General features: G+C 43.2%; 1 long non-coding RNA gene across 2 annotated transcripts; it reads right to left on the reverse strand.

Annotated features, from left to right (window-relative positions):
* Window positions 1-3,260: 3,260 nt before the first annotated feature.
* LOC102377343 lies at window positions 3,261-8,319 on the reverse strand. 2 transcript variants are annotated; one of them, XR_324106.3, is made up of 4 exons: window positions 8,245-8,319; window positions 5,795-5,997; window positions 4,669-4,817; window positions 3,261-3,631 (listed from the first exon to the last, which is right to left on the reverse strand). It is a non-coding gene; the product is annotated as an uncharacterized LOC102377343 (long non-coding RNA). The 2 variants fall into 2 exon arrangements; XR_001358199.2 differs by lacking the exon at window positions 4,669-4,817 and having other exon boundaries at window positions 3,263-3,631.
* Between the last annotated feature and the right edge of the window lie 362 nt (window positions 8,320-8,681).

Below are 8,681 nucleotides of genomic sequence, written 5' to 3' on the forward strand. Positions count from 1 at the left end.
TCCAGGGAATTGTTACTGTGCTTACACTGTAGGGTCCTCTTGCCCTGTGCTTTCATATCAATGGCACATAATGTGGTACAAATAATTTCATGGTATGTTTTCCCTTGTAACAGTTGTGCTGATGAGGCTAAAATGGGTCTTTCTGTTCTTGCTTACAATGACATTCCAGTTCATGCTTCTTGTTATTCTGTTGCTTTCCTTGGTATGAGTGCTAATTGCCTAAAATTAAGTATAGAGCAAACTGAAATATTGCTCTCTCCCAGAGTTCACACTTCCTTTTCCAGGTTTCCATATCACTTGTTCTTCAGTTACTTATGCTCAATATGCCAGTACTCTCTGAATCATTCCTAACCCCTTTCCAGTGTTACAGTCTTGCAAAGGTTCCATAGCTAAATTCTGTCATTGTCGTTATTCAATATTGACTAAATGCATCCTATTCTTACTGCGCGTAGTATGAAATCATTTGTACATGCTCCTATTTGTGGTTTCTGTGGGAATCCTTCTCTCTGTCTTCCTCAAAGACATTCTTCAAAACTTACCAGCTACATTAATTAACAGTCTACCATGGTTTTTTTCTTCTGTTCCCCTTTTCATAAAATGGCACTGATTACCCAGTACCATGTAAAGTACCATGGTCTGATTGTTTTTGGGTAAATCTGAAGCTACTCCATTGACTTCATGACATTTCTTTGGAGGCGATTCTTATTTTGCCTAGTTTGGCATAAATTCAGAGTTACTTCCTTGGCTTTACTGCATGGCTTTAGAGTGGATTCTGATTTCAGTTTCATCAGCCTACCCCAAAGTCACTCCACTGGCTTCACAACATTACCCTGAATTAGATTTTAGTTTCAGTCATACCAGAAAGAATCCAAAAGCTTTCCCTTGGCTTTATGCTGTTTCTCTGGATCAGATCTTGATTGTAGCAGCAGTGTAAATTTGAAGCATTGCTTCATGCATTGCTGTAGGTGCACAGAATTGTAGCTGAGATCAGGAGCAAGCCACCTGATTTTGCTTTGTCCAGGTTTCTCTGTGGCCCTGTTCTGATTCTTCACATACTCTAGTAACTCGCATCCTCTTACAGAGAACTTGCTTGTTCAACCTGTTGGCTTTTGGCATTGCACTCTTTCTTTTGGGAACTGTTTCCCGGATGATCTGTGCTTGTTTTTACTGTTTGGTTTTTTTACATGCTGTATTCACATCTTACAGCAAAATTATAAGCAAGCCCACACAGAAACAGGCAGATCAAGAGATAATCATCAAGGAATGTAACATCTTATGGCCTTCTCCCTGAGGCAGGATGGTACAGTGGCTTGGGATCTCACTTAGCTCATAAAAGGACAGTGCTCCATTCCCTGCCATATCAGATTTCCTGTATGACTTTGAGCAAATTGCAAGACTCTGGCCAGATGCTATTCCACTTACTGGGTGCTTATGCAGTCTTAATCTCCTACATCTGATCCTGTTTGAAAGTGCTAGCATCCCTGAAAAACTGTTAATGCAAAAGGCAGATGGATCTTCCTCCTCCTCCTCAGTGCATTATTGTGACAATCTTAAGGCTAAGATGATAGCATACAATGGAAGTAGCTGAGTTAATGGTTTTTAAGGGGCTTGAGAGGGGTGGAATTGGATCTTACTTAAGCACCCAAGTCCTATAAAAATGTATAATAGCACTGTATTATAGACTGTAAGATGCTCAAATACCATAGTAATGCAGACTGCATAAATGGTAAGACTCACTGTTTTTAAAACCAGACTGGAGAGAACAATATCCAACAAGGAGCAACACTGCACTGACAAGGAGAAATGGGCCACCAAATGGACCCCTTCTTTGAGGACAGAGGCCCATATTTGATGGCTGAATGTGGAAGCACTTTGCTATTGCAGTGTTTATGGAAGAGACTGACTCTTTCTGAGCACAGTACGGTACTATTGGTTTAGTTCAAAGCAGATCTTGTCTCTTTCATATTTATTGTGAGCTACTTATCAGAGAGGGGAGGAACATTCCTCGAACAGGTGTTGGGACTGCTTGAGTCACGCTGTGATGTGCTCCCCATCTCATATTTCACGTATCTTGTTTACCACATTGCCACAGTAGGGTTTTCTTTATAAGCCACAGTGCTGGGATGAAATTTCTTGTCACTGTAGTGCTGTTAATAATCTACTGAAGTCTAGGCTATCAATTCATCTGTTTCCAGCTACATAATTGTCTTGTTCATAAAATCTATCTACCTATCTACCCACCTACCAATTTGATTCTTATCACTGTAGCATTGGCATTCCACACATGCATACAAATACAAAAAAGTCAACTTGGCCAAAAGCTTATTTCTCTGTCTCTCTGCTGACTGGTCAGTATAGAGAGAAGAAAAACAAAGATAAAAGCAAAAAACACAGATGGCATTACAGAGAGCTTGAGAGATCACAGAATTTAAAGAATGATAAAGAGAGGGAGGAGGAGTCAGAAAATGACTGAGGAAAAGAGCAAGAAAGAGGGAGATCAGATAAAGAGAAAAGAAACAGGAGATGTCAGAAAGAGAAGAGGATGAAAGGAATTAAAACCCTCAGGAAGATGGTGTGAAAGTGATAGGTGGTGGGTATCATAGTAACACTAAATTCCCCCAGCTAGGATCAGAGCCTCATGGTGTTAGGTGCTGTACAAATGCAAGATAGAGTGGCTCCCTGCCTTGAGGAGCTTGCTATCTAATTTGGAATGGGAGGAAGGATGGGAGCCTAGCATCCAGTAGGAGGGCATGTGAGGGGAACGCTAATGAGACTGCATGGGGTCAGAGAGAGAGAGGGAGAGGGAGAGGGAGAGACAGGGTGTGTGGGTTAAGGCAGTGATTCTTTCCCAGGAAGCTGTTTAATCAAAAATATCGTATCTTGTCAGGAGTCAATGAACCAAAGTTAAAATGGGCACGTTATTATGCAAATCCCCTCACTGCCTGCTGGGAGGAGACAGGCCTAAGAAAACATAGACTTGAGCTGCTGCTGTGCTAATTGACAAGCAGAAAAACCCCACACTATCATTACTGCATTCTTTAACACAGCAGAAGAAGTAGAAGATTTGTGTGGAGAGAAACCTAATGATATAAAGTGGAAAAAGGAAGGCTCTATATTATATGGTCACCATCTCTCTCCCTTCTCTACCCGGCCTGCCTTACCTACCCATTCTGAAAAATGAAATGGGTTTTTTGCCTCACTCAATCTTTCTCCTCCAGAAAGTGAGGATGGACATTTCCAGGCCTGCTACATTGTTCGCTATCTGTTTGAGGTACTTTTTTTGGCCCTTTATTCACAGAGTAGGTGAATGCTTCTCAATCTCTGCAGTATCTACAGCAGCCCTGAAAGGGATAGAAGAGCTGCTATTCTCAAATGACAGGCAAATGAGGGAGAGAGAAATACATAGTGATTTGCTCAAGGTCCCACAGGAACAGGGAACTGGACCCAGATTTCTCATGTCTTAGTCTTGCATTCAAGCCAGTGCATCCTCCTCCTTGCTGAAGCAGCATTTCTATCTGTAGCTTGTTTTATGTCCAGACTAGAATATGTGTCTTACTGTGATGGGTTAGGTTTAAGTTGGGTTTGGTCTATACTTAATACTTTTGTCATCATCTCTATGGTGGTCAGGAGCCTGAAAAAAATAAAAATCAAAATCATACCACAACTGATTGCCAGCTTCCTTATGTGGACACAGCTATTTGGACAGGCAAGTGTGGATGCTGTGGAAACACTCATGGAAGTTCTTGGGAAAACCACAAAACTTTGTGTCTTGGACTCTCTCAAGCTTGTTAGTGTCTTTGGTGAGACCTCAGCTGGAGTACTGCATCTAGTTCTGGGCACCATACTTTAAGTGTTGAGTGGAGCGGAAGAATCACCTCTTTGGTTTTGCTGGAGATGCATCAATTGATGCATACCAGAGTATTATTTGCCCTACTGCTGGTTCATATTCATACTGTGGTCTGTTATTACCTCCAGGTCCCTTTCCTTCATGGTGCTAGCTAGTTTGGTGCCGCCAAGCCTGTAGGCGTGTTGGGGGTTGCTTATCCTGAGGTGGAGCAGTTTCAACATGTCTCGACGTTGAACTTCATCAGATTCTAATTTTCCCAACTTGCTAGCCTGTCTAGGTCTGCTTGTATCTGTAGCCTATCTTCAACCATGACCATGCTTCCACATAACTTAGTGGCATCTGTGATCTTGGCCAGTTAACTGATGTCAACTGAGTTTTTTCGCAGTATGAGACATCAGTTCTCCACATGGAATGACTTATATCATTAAAAAGACATTTTTGCTGGCATAACTAAGAAGCAAGAGAAGGCAGTAGCTACAGCAAAGCTTTTGTGCTCACGTAATTACCCTAACTCATCGCTAATCTTTAGTACTTCAGGGACAGGAGTTACTAATGGGATTCCCATATGCAACACTGGAGGCACGTCTGCACGAGATGCTACATCGCTGTAGCGTGTTGCGACATAGTTCATTGCTATGGCAACATAGCATTGGCAGGCCTTAACTATGATGCTGCCACTACAGCAGAGTAGCTCATTGCTACTGCACAGTAGTGGTGGCATTGCTTGTTGCTAGTGCACAGTAGGGTTAAAAAAAAGACCCAGGTGGTGCCAACTGTGCAGTCAGGGTTATGTGTAGATGCGCCCTGGGACATGCAGTTACCTGGATGCAGATAGTTCTGGACTCTATGGCTGCAGGGGGCCAGTGGCAAGGTACGTTGTTGTTTTGCTGTTCCCCACTGTAGCAGTTATTGGGCAGTCCCTTGTGTTTGGCGTGCTGGCTTGAAACAGCAAAGCATATTCTGGGAAAAGCTGTAGGAGATATGTGAAATACTTACTGTGATCAGAAGGTTTGTATAGTCTATGTCCTGGATGTCTGAACGGTGGCAACACATAGGAGGTGCATGGGGGTACATGTGCACCCCCTGAGACTGCTGGTGTTCCCCCTGACAGCCAGCATTTCCCGCTTACCTGATGGACCGGAGAGGGGCAGTCAGGAGCTCTGGTGCCCCCCTCTCCCTTTGAGAGTGCTCGCCAGGGAGTGGGGGTGCCAGGAGAAGCAGCACTGGCACTTCCAAGTTGGCTCGATTGGCTGCGGAGGGAGTCCCCCCCGCCCCGGCTGCTGACTGGCTCCTGGAGGGGAGGCAAGTGCCTTCCCCAACTCAGGAGTCCTCATCCACCCATGGGTCTGATCCCCTTCAAATGATGGAGGGCTTTGTGGGTCAGGTTACCCTAGAAGAGCCAGTCATTTTTCAATTCCCAAGAACTCAGGTAGCAACAGGGAACAGGTAATTAGCACTCATATCTCCAGCTCTGTCACCTGTTTTTAATCCTCATGCTTGCTTGAGTTGCTGAGATAAAGTAATGTCACATCAGGCAGTAAGACTCAGCCTGTAGGAAATCTTAACACAGCGCATCTATAATAAGCATGAGATCCGTGAGAAGGTGCATGATGTGATGTTACTGACATGGAAATTCAAACCGAGTCCTAAATCTTCCATTCTACTATGTTTCTTATCTCATTACTAAAACTAACTGTTCCTGTCCTTGTGGAGTTCTTATGCCAGTTGTGATCTCATTGTAAACTTAATGCCTGTGCTTATCCAGTGGAATCCATTTCTGAACCATTAGAATATACCTATTCTAAGACATAGGGAAATCGCATATTTGTTTCCTGCTGGAGGCCTGACTCAGATTCCAGGAGGATAAAAACTGTTGTTAAAATTCTATTAGGATGTAGTTGAGTTCAGAAGCAAAGTCCTCATCAAGATATGCACAAGAAGATTCACCTAGTTTGAAGACCAAAGCAATGAATGGAATTTGCTAGCATAGAACAAACCAGGCCAGCTTCTCAAGTTGTGTTATTCAGTGTTGACTTCAATGGAGCTGCAGCAGTTTACACAAAGACAAGTTCTAGTGTGAGAACTGCCAGATTCTTCTTTCAGAAATTATGGAAGCTCTTGCATTTTGGTTTCAGGGTCATCAACTTTATCTGTATGATGAGAAATAGAAGGGAAATAAAAGAGTACTGAGTTTGCAAAGGTGTCTAGATCATTAGTAATGGTGCTTCCCTGCCTGCTAAATTCAAGTTCTGAAGTTACCAGACAAGATGAAATAGATCTGAGGGTGATAGAAGGCAAAAATTCGAGGTGAGCTGGCAATGTAATAGAGCAGCAAATAATGCCTGATGTAGAGGTTGTATGCACAGAGGCCTCTTCTCATGGAGCAGAGAGACAATAGATCCTTTCTGTGTGTGTGACTGCCATAATGCTGAATTCAGTTCTGCTCACCTCTTTACTAGAAGGATATTGACAAATTGAGGAAGTTCAAGGAAGAGTGATGAAAATTATTAGTGGGGTCAAATGGTCTAGCCAATGAGAAATGATTAAAAAAATCTAATTATGTGCAACTTGGTTCAGTGACATCTAAGAGGTCAATAAGAGTCTATAAATATTTAAAACAGCATAAACACCACAATGGAGAAGAATGATATACGAGGACAAAAAAAAAAAAAAAAGATTAGAAAAAGGGGAATCTAGGGTGAATATCAGGAAATCATAACAATGAAATCTACTGTATTAGGCAACAGAACAGTCTCCCAAGGGGAACAGAGAAATCTCAGTGCTTGGGAAATTGTGAAGTACTTTGGCCAGTCTAGATTTCAATGTCCTGTAGAGATCCTTCCTGTATCAGTCATGGAATGAACAAGATAGTGTTCTTTTCTATCAAAAAGTTGGATTATAGGATTCTCTCATTATTTAGTTTCAATATATCAGTAATTTCATCTGCCTCACAAGGGAGGCTCTCCATACCAAATACCCACTTGGCTTAAAATAATATAGCTCCATGGATATATGTTAGTTGAGAATCTGGTCCCGTCTTCCAATTTCTCTTTTGCATCAAATCCCTAAATTGATCAATCACAAAAGGTTCCCTGAACTATAAAGGCTTCTAAGTTCTAGTATGCCAAGAATAGCTTCAAGTTGTAATATGACAAGTTCTAATGAGTACTAAATGCAAGAAATATAATGAAAGCACTTACAAGTTCTTGCTTCTGGAGTGCTATTAGGATGTAAGAAAAGGATTCACCAAAACATTTTCAGAGTGGACTTGCATTAGGCTACGGAAACTGTCCAATAGGGTTCCTATACTCATTTGAAATCCCATAGACAAACTTTCTGAATTTCATCCTTGTGGTGATTACAACAATTGTTTATGTGACCCAGTGGTGAGTGCAAGTTATGGGATCTTGTATGCTGATCCATACAGGCTAAGAGTCCTCATAGCTTACAGCTAAGGACCCCTTTAGCAAAACTTATAACAACTAGTGTTTTCAGCCTTGGAAATTCTTGATTCAGCCCCTGGCCAAATGGCAGATATCACATCCTTATGAGAAAGTTAAATTAGGGAAGTATTTTGGACTTCTTAAAAATAGAAGGTTAGTAGCTGGAAATGAGATGTGCCACGTGGCCCATGAATTCTCCATGGACCATCAATGGTCCACAGACTAGTTTGACACACTCTGGTCTAAAGGGTTCTGAACTATTCCTACATTATTGTCATGGGATGGGGTCCCCTGGGATGGCCGTGATACCCCTAAGGCTCCTTGACCCTGCCAATCCTGCCCTACAGGCACCCTCCTTCTCTCCTGCCACATCTTGCTGTAACTGTACTAGATAGGGAGGCTACCCTCAAGTTTGTATTTTTGGACACGGTCCTGATGGACCCCACTGAACTCTATGGGTTCTCAGACCCCTTTTGGGTCCCGCTCCAAAATGGATGCTTCTCGGGACACCCTCAGCCTTATGGGCTAGAAAAGTGTGGCTCCAAACCGCCGCTTTACCATGCCCTAAGCCTCACAGATGGCATTCACACAGTGTCCCTCTGAGGCCTTAGTTTAACTTGGCCTCTGGTTGTCACTGGGCTCTCTGCCGCCCTGTCTTTCTCTCTCTGCACCCCTTGGCACTGGGGTCTGCTCACCCCCTTTGTCACCACACCCACACTGATGCTGGGGTCCCCACACTGCAGTGGGCCCCAATGAGGCCTCCTCCTTCCCCAGTAGCCTCAGCCCAATCCACCAGTTTACAAACAGAAATCAAAATACAAGCCCCTGGGCTATAACATAATGCAAGCAGCTCAAAGTGTGCTCTGTCCATTTAAAAGAATCACCCTTCCCCCCAGCGCTACATGCCTTGTAGGCCAGGGTATTTGTTGAGCTCCTGAAGTCCCTTAATCTTACCAGAAGCCAAACGGAGAGTCAAACCTCTTCACTTAGCTTCCTCTAGGAGAGCTCTTTCCCCCTTGGTTGCTGGTAGAGAGCTGACCCTCTGGTCCCAGCCCAGGGGTTTATATATGCCCCAGGCCCTGCCCCTTCTGGTCAGCTGACTGCCAGCAGGTGCGGGCTAATTCACTTATTCCTGCTAACTTGCAGCTGAGGGGTTCCTGACTGACTGCTAGGGCTCCCTCCCTAGGCAGTTTCAGCCTTTAAAGGAGCAGGCACCTTAGTCCCCTGCAACAATTATCAACAGAAAATGGAAGGAACAAGTTCGAATTTGTACCCCTATCCATAAAGCTAGAATATCAATAAATTAAGGCTAAAAAATTCAGGCATTTATAATCATAAAAAAACTTGGAATAAAGAGCAAAATTAAACCCAGAGACTAAGGGTCTGATTCT

Source organism: Alligator sinensis, unplaced genomic scaffold, assembly GCF_000455745.1.
Source record: "Alligator sinensis unplaced genomic scaffold, ASM45574v1 scaffold561_1, whole genome shotgun sequence".
Taxonomy (NCBI): domain Eukaryota; kingdom Metazoa; phylum Chordata; order Crocodylia; family Alligatoridae; genus Alligator; species Alligator sinensis.